Source organism: Aphelocoma coerulescens, chromosome 7 (assembly GCF_041296385.1).
Source record: "Aphelocoma coerulescens isolate FSJ_1873_10779 chromosome 7, UR_Acoe_1.0, whole genome shotgun sequence".
Classification (NCBI taxonomy): Eukaryota; Metazoa; Chordata; class Aves; order Passeriformes; family Corvidae; genus Aphelocoma; species Aphelocoma coerulescens.
In genome coordinates this window covers 37,909,645-37,922,302 of record NC_091021.1, presented here as the reverse complement: position 1 = coordinate 37,922,302, position 12,658 = coordinate 37,909,645, and the positions used below count along the sequence as shown (strand labels likewise).

The 12,658-nt window shown below is 41.3% G+C and overlaps 1 protein-coding gene across 5 annotated transcripts in view; it reads right to left on the bottom strand.

The window, feature by feature from the left end:
* Positions 1-12,658, bottom strand: part of MBD5 (methyl-CpG binding domain protein 5) — a 107,371-nt gene that overhangs the window by 55,224 nt on the left and 39,489 nt on the right. For all 5 annotated transcript variants that reach the window (XM_069021312.1, XM_069021316.1, XM_069021315.1 and 2 more), the window contains exon 2: positions 9,255-9,352. The gene's annotated coding sequence lies outside the window, so the exon portion shown is untranslated. The remainder of the gene's footprint in view (positions 1-9,254; positions 9,353-12,658) is intronic.

The following is a 12,658-nucleotide window of genomic DNA, read 5'->3' as shown; positions in this document are numbered from 1 at the left end:
TTTTACTGTCAGGCCTTGAGCTGCTGTGGACCAACTCAAGATCCATCTGGACAAATCCAGATGTGCCACAGGTTGTCCCATCACTCGCTTTTGTTGGCCAAACCCTGAATTAAGTAATTTATTGAACTTAAATCATCAAGCTGCAGGTGTTACGGCAAAATCTACTGACAGAACAGTTCATGTTTATTTTCTCTAGATCTTCACAAGAAAATCTCATCAGAAACATCTTCAATGCTCCTCCAAAATGTTTATCTTTTACCTTTTGTTGGAGCTATAGAATCATGGAAATAAGTGACAGGGATGGCCTCAGCACTGACAGTGTTTCAGATGAGTTCAAGGACAGGTAAGAAGAAATTTAACTGGTTTGGAATCTTTGTCCTAGAGCTCATCTTGCAAAACCTGACAAAGAGTTACCCAAATGTTTGAAAAGCAGGAGAAGAGTCAGGTATTTGGAGTGAGAGGCCAATCCAAAACGCAGGAATGGAACACTGAAATTCAGGAATGGAACAATGAAATCCAGTCATTACAGGGCTGTGTTTGTGATTCTGTAATCTGGGCATGTAACTGAAGCATTTCAGCTCTGCCATCAATTCCCACAGAGTCAGGACTCCAGGGTTCAGCAACTGCAGTTGGACAATCCTCAATCTGTCTGCTTTAAAATCACCTTTTTATCATCGCTAAATCACCTCATTTAGTTCACTGCTAGAACATAGTTCAATCCTAGATTCATGTTTTATAAATTTCTATTTCCACCTAAACAAATAATTTACTGTTGTGTCAGTCCAGCAGATCTTTTGTACGTTGTGGTTGGGGCTTTTCCCTCCCTTTTCACTCAATACATCCCATTATTGTAAATATTCCATGAACTTGAATTTGAGCTAAAATTTAAGGAGCACAGCCCTGCTATTCCAACAAGTAAGGAAGAGTCTGTAATCCTTGCAACCTCTCCTTGCCTCCCTTCCCTTCATCCCGCTTTTCAAGTTCACTTCCCAGGCTGAGGGGCTAAAAAGGTTTCAGCTTCTTACATACTTACTTCTGGATTTAGGGATTGATCACAGAGGAAGAAGTCAGACCCTTCTTTCCCTCCAGCCAGAAATGTAATACCCCTGACCTGAACCCAAAAATCACTTATGGTTTTAGCTCTTCCTCCAGAACTTCTCCATAATGGGAGAGGACAGACTGTGCTGGAATTCTGTCAGTCCACACCTGGAGCACAGGCTCTGAATACACAGCAATGCCAGTTTTTCTCCCTCAGAATCTGGTGCTCAACTATTTATTTGTTTAACTATTTAAGAAATGTTTCAGCCTCTGAAAAAAACCCTATTTAAAATCTACCACATTGTGTCTATCAGTAATTTAGGGGATAAAAAACCAAGGCACATCAGGAGTGCAGCTACAAACTTAGGACTTTATAGATCAGTTTTATGCCACAGAGCCATAGCAGGAGGACACTGGGCTGTGCTCCTCAGCTCCCTGGTTGGGAGATCATTTCCACACAAATGTCTTGCACAAACTTTTCCCAGTTGGCATCGTTTTTCCTCATTGCAAGTAGTGCAAGGAAAGGTTGAAGCACATGTGCAGCTGAGGGAGGGGCAGGAAGAATAATGGACTGCAACAGCAACAAACAGAAGTACAGCTAGGAAGGATTTAATATGTATAAAACACAAAGAAAATATTTCAGTCCAGATCATGGAACGGTTGAAGTTGGACAAGATCTCTGAGATGATGAAGATGAGAGGTAGAAGAGCATTCATTTTATATAAAATGCAATTTGTTACTATGATAGGTAATGAATATGGAAACCATTTTCTAGGTGCTGTGGTGAGCTCACTGTCACTTCCAGGCTCTGAAACAAGATCAGGGAGCTGTGATCCAGGGTCTGTGAAAGGTGATAGTCCAGGAGCTGCACGAAGGCAGGGAACAGTCACTGTCCTGTCTTCTGGCCTTTGGCTTTTTACATCCACACAGTCCCAGAAGGGATTGGCTTGGAAGCTCATCCATTCCCACCCCTGCCCTGGCAAGGACATCTCCCACTATCCCAGGCTGCTTCAAGCCCTGGCCAACCTGGCCTTGGACACTTCCAGAGATCCAGGGGCATCCATGGGATAACCTGTGCCAGGGCCTGCCCACCCTCAGAGCCAGGAATTCCTTCCCAATCTCCCATCCATCCCTGCCCTCTGGCACTGGGAAGCCATTCCCTGGGTCCTGTCCCTCCATCCCTTGTCCCAAGTCCCTCTCCAGCTCTCCTGGATCCCCTCTAGGAACTGGAAAGTCACCCCAGAGCCCTTCCTCACTCTCCTTTAGATGCCTAGGAAAGAAAAAGGACCTGTCTGGGCCAGGAATTCAAAATCTGTAGGGAGCAGCTCCAGAGATGTCAGACACAACCACACAACCCATGTCCAATGAGGGCCCCACTCCCATCTTCACTCCAGGACAGCTTTCCCAACAAGTATTCCTGGTTTGAAAGCATTTTATCATCAACCAGCCCCACTCCCCTCTTCACAAACTACTCAAATAAAACTTTGGGCAATAAACATGGGCTCTCAGAGTCTGTTTTTCCAGGGAACAGGTGTGTGATTCCCATCTCCTTCTCCAGTCTCATCAGCATGTCCTATCCCTGTCCCTGCAGCTGCAGCCAGGCTGGTCCTTCATAATTATAATCCATCTTTAACTGGAATTTTAGCTCCACATTCCTGCAACCCAAATCAAAACTATTCATGGAGAATGTGTAATTTCATATTTTAAATATGTTTAGATGGGACCATCACGATAATCTGAGGGCACTGGCCCTCCTGCAGAAACATCTGTGTCAAAGCAGGGACTTGTCCCCTCCTGTGGGTCTATTTTTAAAGGCTTGAAATGTATTTTAGATTTTAGATCATCAAGGAAATGGAATTTAAGACAAATCAGAAAAATCAGTTTTGTACATGGACTAGTTCATAAACATAATTTCCACTGAAAAGGCATTAGAAAGAAGCTTTTTAAGTGCTAAGAAAGAGAAAAACCAACTGAATTATGGAAAAACACTTGGTAGGAACCCCCAGACTTTATACCCTCGTGCTCAGGAAGGTGCCTGGCTCCCTTTTAAATCCTCACAATCCTTTCCAAGAAGAGACATTGTAGAAGAGCTGGATTCTACAGCATTGCAGGGATGCAGACCAGGGCTACCCACAACCTTAACAGTATCACCAACAAATGGCAGAATGAGCCAAATATTGATTATGTGGCTTTATTTTTTTTAAGTAGCATCACCTGAATCAAGGATCTGCTAACTTGCTTCACTGGAAGACACAAGTTGTGCAGTTTCCTAACAGAAGTGAATTTGCAGTGAGTTTTAAAGTGCCCTTTACAGGAACAAAGTGCTTTTTCTCCCATCACTGGCTCCCAGCAACTGTTTTCCAAGGATCACAATCAACAGAATAAATATTAACCTGATCAAGGCACGTGCATATCATTCTGACACAACACTCAGAGGCAGTTTACTCAGCTTTTTGCACTTTAAATGGTATTGTAAGGTAGAATGATACCAGAAATGGTGTAAAGAGCCCCAGCTGAAGCCTGCATGTGATGGGTATATATTGAATTCTATACTCTGAGAATACAATATCACTGAAAGCTACTCCATGAGAACTTCACTGAACACAAAGAGGATCCTCCAGTCGGAACACCCACGTGTCAGACTATTCCTGAGTGCCATTGTGCCTCCTGTCACCTGCTCATTTGCCTACAGGATCTGTCCTCTGCAAATGTCACTCGCTGCCACTCAAATGCTCAAACTGTGCTGCAGATAAAAAGAAAACTTAAAAAAAAAAAATAAAAAAAATATATATATATAGGCCTGAACCAACATAAATGTCTACACTGGCAAAAGTATAAAACTTCCAAACAAAAATTAGCAGCATAAAAAAATTGCTGTTAGAATTATCTAGGAGAGGTTAAATATACATTATAATATCTACAACATGTATGATACTGGTTTTCCTTTTACTGAAGGGGCACCCGTGGCCAGGTTTCCTTCTCCATTTGCTGTCCTCTTGTTGCAACAGGAATGAAACAAGAATTCACTCCTGGAGCTACTTCCTCATGAACTATTTATTATCAAACACATGAAGATTCACCAGTGAACACTCCCATTTGTATGGTATAAAAACAAGAGCATTTTGTTTTCTAACATCTAAACAACGAGCACCTCAAATATTCCTGTTCCCATGGAAAATGCACACTGGGATCCATGTCCTAAACAGTTTTAGTTCCTGGATTAAGGACTGATCAAAAAAGAGGAGATATTTTAACTGTTGATGAGTTTTGGAATAGAAGCTTTGGTTCACCTTCCCTTCTCCTAAACTTGGCTGCTTTTGCCCCCACTCTCAGAACAGCACCAATAAACTGAGGGTGGACTTGGGTTGGGTTTATGGTTGGACTCCATGACCCTAAAGGTCTTTTCTAGCCTAAATTATTCTATGATTCTGTGATAAAACCTCAAAGAAATGTGATGAATCCTTTGAAGTGATCCAAACTTAGTTTGGGAGGCTGAGCCAAAGCCAGCTGTGGCAACTACTGACCCACACTGGTGAGGATCTTTGCCTCTCAGGAATACTTTTCAGGAATGTGGTAAAAATTAAAAATAACCCTTTTTGTGTTCAGCTCTGGAGCATCACCACAGGTTTTGAGAGGAAGAGAGGCTCTTTTCTTCAGAAACTTGGTGTGTTTGATTTTAAAAGCATCCCTGGTTTTAATTTTCAAGCATTTCCCTGGACTGGGATCCTTCAAGGAGAAGGGCAGTTGAGAATCTCAGAAATGATAATGCTTTCCTTAAGCATTTCAATACATTCTTCACCATGATAGTGGCCCTCCAAGGATGTGAACTGATAGGAAGGGAAGAAGGAAACAAAACTGAAGACCAGAATGAAAAAAAACAATCTCTTCACAACCTTTCAGGACACCTTCATGTAAAAAACACCATTTTCTTAGGTTTTCATTAACAGCTGCATTTTAAATTTGCTGCCCTTGAGCTTCCTTTTTTTTTTTTTTTTCTGAAGGAATTATTAAAACAAAAATCAAAGATCTGAGTTTGGTTTGGTGTTTCAACAGAAAAGAATAATTTGGTTTATCTTAAGTACTACACTGTACATTCTTCTTTTAAATATTATTTATAATTAATAAATAATGGCAGGAGCTCTCATCTGTTATTTTAAATCAGCAGCACTTCCAGCAAAAAGATGTGGCTTTTACTTCACAGAAATTTCTTGTGATATTACAGGAAAACCTAAGGATGGAGATCTGTAACATTTTCTAATACCACAGACTGAAATAATCAAAACCCTCAACATTTTCTGGAGATATCCCAAGAACCTCAAAACTTTCTGGAGGTATCCAGGTTCCTGGGGCTGTAGGAAGCCAATCTTTAGCTCTGCTAAGAAAAATTAACTATTAAAAAAAATAACTGTAACAATTTTGTTATGAATTTTAAAGAGAGAGACACTGCAGGATCAGAAAGTTTTGCATTACTTAAACATTTAACTTTGAAATTGCAGCTAACTCCCTGAGCTTGATTAATTTGGTTACAATAAAAGAAGGGTTGGGAACATTTCCTTTTGTTCAGGGTGCCTGCTGCTCCAATTTTTCAAAATGAAAAGCCTTTGTAGTGGGTGAGTTTTATTTACAATATCTGTGTAAGGAAAAATTCAAAACGTCAGCCCATAATTCAATTTCAGAAGGAGCAGCTGGAAGAGAAATGGGGATCATGGAAAACAAACTTCTTGCTCTGTGCAAAAACTTGGCAGAAGTGGTACAAGAATTTCTGCTCAGGCAGGGAACAACTTATCAAATCTATTACATTTAAAATGTACTTTGAAAATTTGGCTCTAAAACGCACCTAAAAGTTGTGATATTGAAAAGCAACATTAGGAAAATGTCTTTTTTTTTTTTTTTAACCCAAATCCCTTAAATAATTTCTGTAGAAAAAAAATTCAAATTAAGTAGGTCTCCTTTTATTAAATTTAAGAAGGTAGAATTCGTTTATACCTTGCTTTAGAGAGAGTACCTTGGGAATTTCACACAACTCCAAGCCTTTCATGTGGAAAGAAGACAGAGCGAGACAGAAAATTGATTGTTCTGAGAAAAACATCAGGGCTTCAGAAAAGGCAACCGGGCTCCTTGCTTCTCATGGCAATTCAGGAAAAACAGGCTGAGGAGAAAACTGATGGAACACAACCCTGCTCCTTGTCTGCCTTAGGATAACCCCAACCCAAACCTCGGGAATGCCACAGTTGGGAGGCAGGCCATGCAGAGAGCAGAGTGAGAGCAGAGCCAAGGCTCTGTGTGTCACAGGCTGCACAGGAATCAAAGAGCTCCAAAACCTCTGGGGTTTGCACAGTGCTACATCACAGTCCCACCATTCCACGGCTCAGGAATTCCTCAGAGACAACAAGGCTTGGAGCTGGGGGTGGCACAGGGCAGTTATTGCACTGCTAGAATGTCACAGGTTTAAAAAGATAAACAGGTGCAAACCCCACTCATCCTCCCAGCTCTGCAGAGCCAGGTTTCTGTGTTAATAATGCTGGATTTACCCCCAGCACAAGGAAAGCATGGAGCTGCTGGAGGAGTCCAGAGGAGGGCACGGAGCTGCTCCCAGGGCTGGAGCCCCTCTGCTCTGGAGCCAGGCTGGGAGAGCTGGGAATGTTCTCCTGGAGAAGGGAAGGATCCAGGGAGAGCTCAGAGCCCCTTGCAGGGCCTAAAGGCGCTCCAGGAGAGCTGGAGAGGGACTGGGGACAAGGGCTGGAGGGACAGGACACAGGGAATGGCTTCCCAGTGCCAGAGGGCAGGGCTGGGTGGGAGATTGGGAAGGAATTCCTGGTTGGGAGGGTGGGGAGGGGCTGGAATGGAATTCCCAGAGAAGCTGTGGCTGCCCCTGGATCCCTGGAAGTGTCCAAGGCCAGACCGGACAGGGCTTGGAGCAGCCTGGGATAGTGGGAGGTGTCCCTGCCATGGAACTGGATGAATTTTAATGTCCCTTCCAACCTAAATCAGTGTGGGATTCTCCAAAAATTAGCACCTGTTGCTAAAAGGTGCAGTAAAGCACGAAGGCAAATTGTGAATTCCATCTGCAGGGAAAGGCCTGGACATTACTGAGGAAGGAAGGATTGAACAATTAAAGCCAGCGGACTGCTGGTTAAATTCCATCTATTTAATGGAAGGGTTTCCTGTGGAGGAAAATAGCATATTATCATATAATTAAAGATAATGCACGAGGTCTGAGGGGGTGAGGCAGGGTCAGGAAGGTTTGGGAATACTGGACTCCACAGGAATGTGGATTCCATCCACAGAGCCCCTGCTTTTAAAAATAGATCAAATGGAACAGCAGCAGTGGCTGCAGTACCTGTACAGCTGTGAGCACTTTAGTGGGGGGAAAACAGGAGTTCAAAAAACAAGCTAAGATGCTGAGAATGAGAACTAAATGTTTTCTTGGATTTCACTGAAGCATCCTGAGGTTTATCATCATGTACATATCAAAACTTTCAGGAAATAACCAGTACAACAGGAACTTTACAGAGAAAACTACTTTCTCTGCCCTAGTTTTTCACATTAAAAAATGCTTTTTCAGAACCCAAACACAGACTATGATAATTATTCCCCCAATACATTTGGTTTTCCTTCACCAACTGGTGTAGATTCCCATTTTAGAAAAAATAAAAACATATGCAAAGGTCTATCCTGGAAGGGAAGAGTGACAACAAAACACACCCAACCCTCAATAAGGCAGAGGTATCAATAACCTCCATCAGCTCTGTTTGTCTTTTCAATGTAAAAATCTTCCTTCTGAGAGTCAAAAAAATCCCCAGACTAAGGGAAAATGAGAAGGGAAGAGAACTGCCTTCACTTTTTAACTTCATTTTCAAAGACTCCATAAATGAGACACTTAATTTGTCTGGGCTAATGAAGCACTTCCATGAGTTCTCTATTGATGCTGCTTGAAAATAGAGATTATATATATTATATATAATACATGTATTATAAAGATATGTACTATAAAGATTTGCAGAATGAGCCCTTTCCCAGCAGATCCAGACATGAGTAAAAGAAGAAAATTAATTACAAACACTGGATGAACTTTGTGTTTAAGTCAGTTTTAACTGTGCTGCATCAGAGCATCACCTGAGCATCAGCACCCTAAGAACAGTGGAGGTTGATTCCTCAAATTCCCAGCTCCCAAGAGCCATCCAAAGTTCAGATATGAGCATTAAGGAGCTTATCCAGGAATTTATCCATGCCCTTATTCAAGAGCATTTTACAGGCTTGACTTTGAAAAGCCTCAGCTCGAGTTGGTGCCTCCAGAAGTTCAAAACTGAAGCTGTAGCCTCATTTTGGACCTCTCTGCTACAGCAAAGAAAAGCAAATATGTAAATTCCCAGTGAATTCAAGTGCTCCATTAGGAGCTCAATTATATTCTGAAATGATGTCTTAATTGGTTTGCTCATAGATGAGCTGTACTGCTAACCAAAAATCTACTGCCATAATCAGCACTAAATTTCAGATATTGCCACACATTAAATTAACAGCAGATAATGAGTGGGAAAATTAGCTCTACTTCCATAACAGAAAAAAAATGGTCCCATATTACCTACAGTGTTATACTGAGTTAGTTTCAAAATAGGAAAAAATGATACATAAACAAAACTCTCCTGAATATCCTCACATTTATTTGGCTCAGAAGACCACACATTGATGATAAATAACACATGCAGAGAAAATAAATGGCACAGGACACATCAGATTTGTGCTTTCAGTATTTAATTTAAAGAAGTCACATTTTTAAATTCTATAGAAACCTTCAAAAGATTGACCACTGTTTTACCCTTTTTTCACCGAATTTTTGTCTTTTTGGGCTTAAGGCCCACCCTCAATTACTCTTCAGGTTTTAAGGTAGTGCTGGGTCTCATCAGTACCACAAAAATATTGTAACTGATCTGCAGGTGAGAAAACTCACGAGAAAAGAAAAAGAAAGAAAAGCATCAAAATGCAGGAAAAAGGAGAAGCTAAGGAAGGACTCATATTCTTGTGACTAAAAGGAGGGGAAGAAACAGAGCTCTTTCCATGGAGATAATTTTTCACTTTAGAATAAATAAACATTAAAAAAGAGGTTAAAAGTTGGCAGAGTGCTCAGATTCCCAAACTTCAGCCGCTGTTCAATTTTGGAGGTCAAAACCAAACTTATTTCTTCTAGACAAATGCATAACGTGGATTATTTGAGTTACCTTTGCTGTCTGAAGGAAACAGATTTCAGAGATCTTGTCTGTAAATGAGATAATCTTCAACAGTGCTGCCTCCAGCGACCACCATCGTCAACAAGGATCTGCAGAACAACAGCAGAGCAGAAAATCAGCCAGGAGAGCTAAATACTGACTTATTTATTTATTAAAAAGGCACAATTTCATGCAACACATGAATTTGGGAGCTGCTGTTAAAAATAAACAATCAAGCATCAGAGCCACTATATGGGAAGGGATTTACCTGCTTGAGGAATATGATAATTACCCTGCATTAATATATTTAAAAATACACCTGACTTGGGGAATTCACTGTTATACCAAAATAACAACAGGAAGGATCCCATGAGTTAAAATTTAAATTAAATAAAATTACTAATTAGTATTGAAATGTGACATATTATAAGCACTAATAAATTAGGAAAAGTTAAATCACCTCCCTAGACTGAAATTAAAGGTAACTTTAAGACAAGGTCACTATAAATGCCAGTTATGCTTTTAAAAAATAAAATTATTCAACAATAAAACCACACAGCATCATTTGTTTGTGTTGCTTTCATATCTCAGCCCTGTAACTACAGAAAGATGAATATAAAAAATTAAATCACTACAAAATTCATCAGGTCCAAAAGTTTTTGTCTTGTAAACAATTCTTCTTTTTTACTCAGTCAATTCCACTTGGTTTAGACTTTCTCAGACCATGGATGAATCCAACTCTGAGCAAAGGAAAATGCCCCTGAGTTCATCACCTGAGAAAAACCACCTTTCAAACCAACTTCTCCTAGAAACCAACAAGTTATGGAATATCTACATGGATACTCTGCTCTTTTTTTAGCTTCCAAAAATGTAAAATCCTCGTAGAGGACATAACTCACATCAGTCTCTGAAATAAAGTTGCCCACGATTATGTTCCCTCTCTTTCTCATGCACACCTGAGAAAGCACCTGGCTGTCCCTGCACCTCCAGGCCTGCCCAGCTGGGAACTGATGGATCAGCGAGGGGAAAACATTGCAGACACTAAATGAGCCAGTGAAGCCCTAAGAAGCTGCTGTGCAGGCACTGGCAGCAATGCTGCCCTGGCAGATTGGTGGTGAATTTCCAGATGGGGTTCAAGGTGGGGTTGAGGGGCAGGAGAGGAACACAAAAAGGTGGCTTTCCTAATTAAAGGCTCAAGGAATACCTGGAAGTCACAGATGTTTCTGTGAAACGAGAGGTGAGAAGGATCTGGTGATGAGCTCAACATCACTGAACAACCCAATCCAAGACACCAAATGTTGGTGCACTGAGGTCTAAGGAACACCTGGAGGTGGCACTCAGGGCTCTGGGCTGGTGACAAGGTGGGCATCAGTCACAGCTTGGACTCCATGGCCTTGGAGGGCTTTTCCAGCCCCCATAGCCCTAAACCCAAACCCATCACCTTTAAATCCACGCCCTGTGCAGCCAAAACCTACAAGCCCTTGGAATCAGGAGGAGTTAAGGTTGGAAAAAGCCTTGAGGATCATCGAGTTCAACCAGCACCACTTTTTGACAGCTCTGTTGGCTTTGGTGTCCTTTATTTGGTCTCCAAGCCAACCCAGTGAAGTCCAAGGAATAAACTGGTACAGAAGCCAAGGCAGGATCCAACAACAGATTTCTTTAAGGAGTTCAGCACAGAATTTGGATCAGTGGCTGCAAAGAAGGAAGCTCACCTGCTGAAAACTGGAAAACGGACTGAGAATTGGAGTGAAAAATGGCATTTTAAAGGGAAAACATATAATGTGGAGTAGCTCTGGGATGAGAATGCAATATTTCATTGTGCCACTCTAAATAGCTCTTGTTTGGAGTCTCCAGAGTGGTTCAGAGTCTGGGACTTGTCTTCCCTAAAAATGACTTTGTTCACATAATTCGGTGTTGAGGTTTTCTATCAACTGTGCTTCAGACTTCTCATTCAGTTCTTAATCTCCCCAGATTTCTTTCAGTGCCATGAAAAGATCTGTATTTTATTTTTTTGCCTGACAAGTAAATCATTCTCACGTTGCCTTTTGTGTTAATAGATGATATTTTCTATTTTCTTTGTGAACTGCACAACCACAATCCAGATATTTAAACTCTGTTCCCACTGCAGATGTTATTTCTGATCAGATTTAATCATCACTCTCAACCAGAACAACTGCAATAATTGTAAGGGTATCATTAATTTTGTTCTCAAAACCTCTAAGCCTTCTCCAAGGGCTTGGAGCATCAGAGCACTGGGAAGAAATTTCTTCTGGGTTTAACCACATCTTTCAAGGGAATCTGCTGAATTTCTTGGGACCTGTTAATTTTGCTGAATGGCACCCAAGTGCTTAATTTTTTATTAATCTGATTTTATGATCATCACCCTAAGACCAGGAGGAGACACTCTGATCTCACCTTCAATTAACGGGAATTTATTGATGAGATTAAATGTTTTCTGTTTAAATGCACATGATGTTATTTACAGTGTGGATTCCTGAAAGGCATTTGATACAGACACCAATAAAGACACAGTTCCACAGAATTTCAGGATGCTTTGGGATAGAAGGGACCTTAAAGCCCATCCAGTTCCAGCCCTCCCCATGGGCAGGGACACCTCCCACTATCCCAGGTTGCTCCAACTCCCATCCAGCAGATCCCTATGGATCCTGAACACCCTTTCCTAGTCACCACAGCCCAGGAGCCTGCAATTCCTTTGTGCTGCTCTTCAGGTGCTCCCCATTCTTCTTTTTAAATTTTTCTGGTTTTCTTATATTCTCCAGCACCTTATTTTGAATGTTGTTCCTCTAAATATCCCAGAGTATGAAGAGTTGGTTCTACAGGATTCTGCATCCTAGTCTGGTGCCAACCCACCAAACATATGTCTCTGCTCAAATGGAAGAATCTGTTTTGATTTCTCTTTTTTTAAAAAAAAATTCTTCCTGGACTGGGGACAAAACATTTCTTTAGCTACAACTCAACATTTAGTATCTTCTGAGATATGAATCTTCCTATAAATTTTTCTTAATTTATTCCCATGTAGCAACTTTGAAGAAGCTGAACTGTGTGAACACATGACAATAATTATTAAATGTTTGAAAATTCATTACTAAATCAAAAGTAATTTAGAAATTCTTGGCTGTGAGGGTGGGGAGAACCTGGAGTGGATTTCCCAGAGAAGCTGTGGCTGCCCCTGGATGCCTGGCAGTATCCAAGGCCAGGCTGGACATTGGGGCTTGGAGCAAGCTGGGATAATGGAAGGTGTCCCTGCCCATGGCAGGGGTGGAACTGGATGGGCTTTAAAGTCCTTCCCAACCCAACCCATTCCAGGATTCCATGATGATTCTTCAATCTCATGGGTGACAAATATGCCTGAGCTTCCTAGAGATGTTTAGGAATGAAAAGAAACCTGTCAGCTC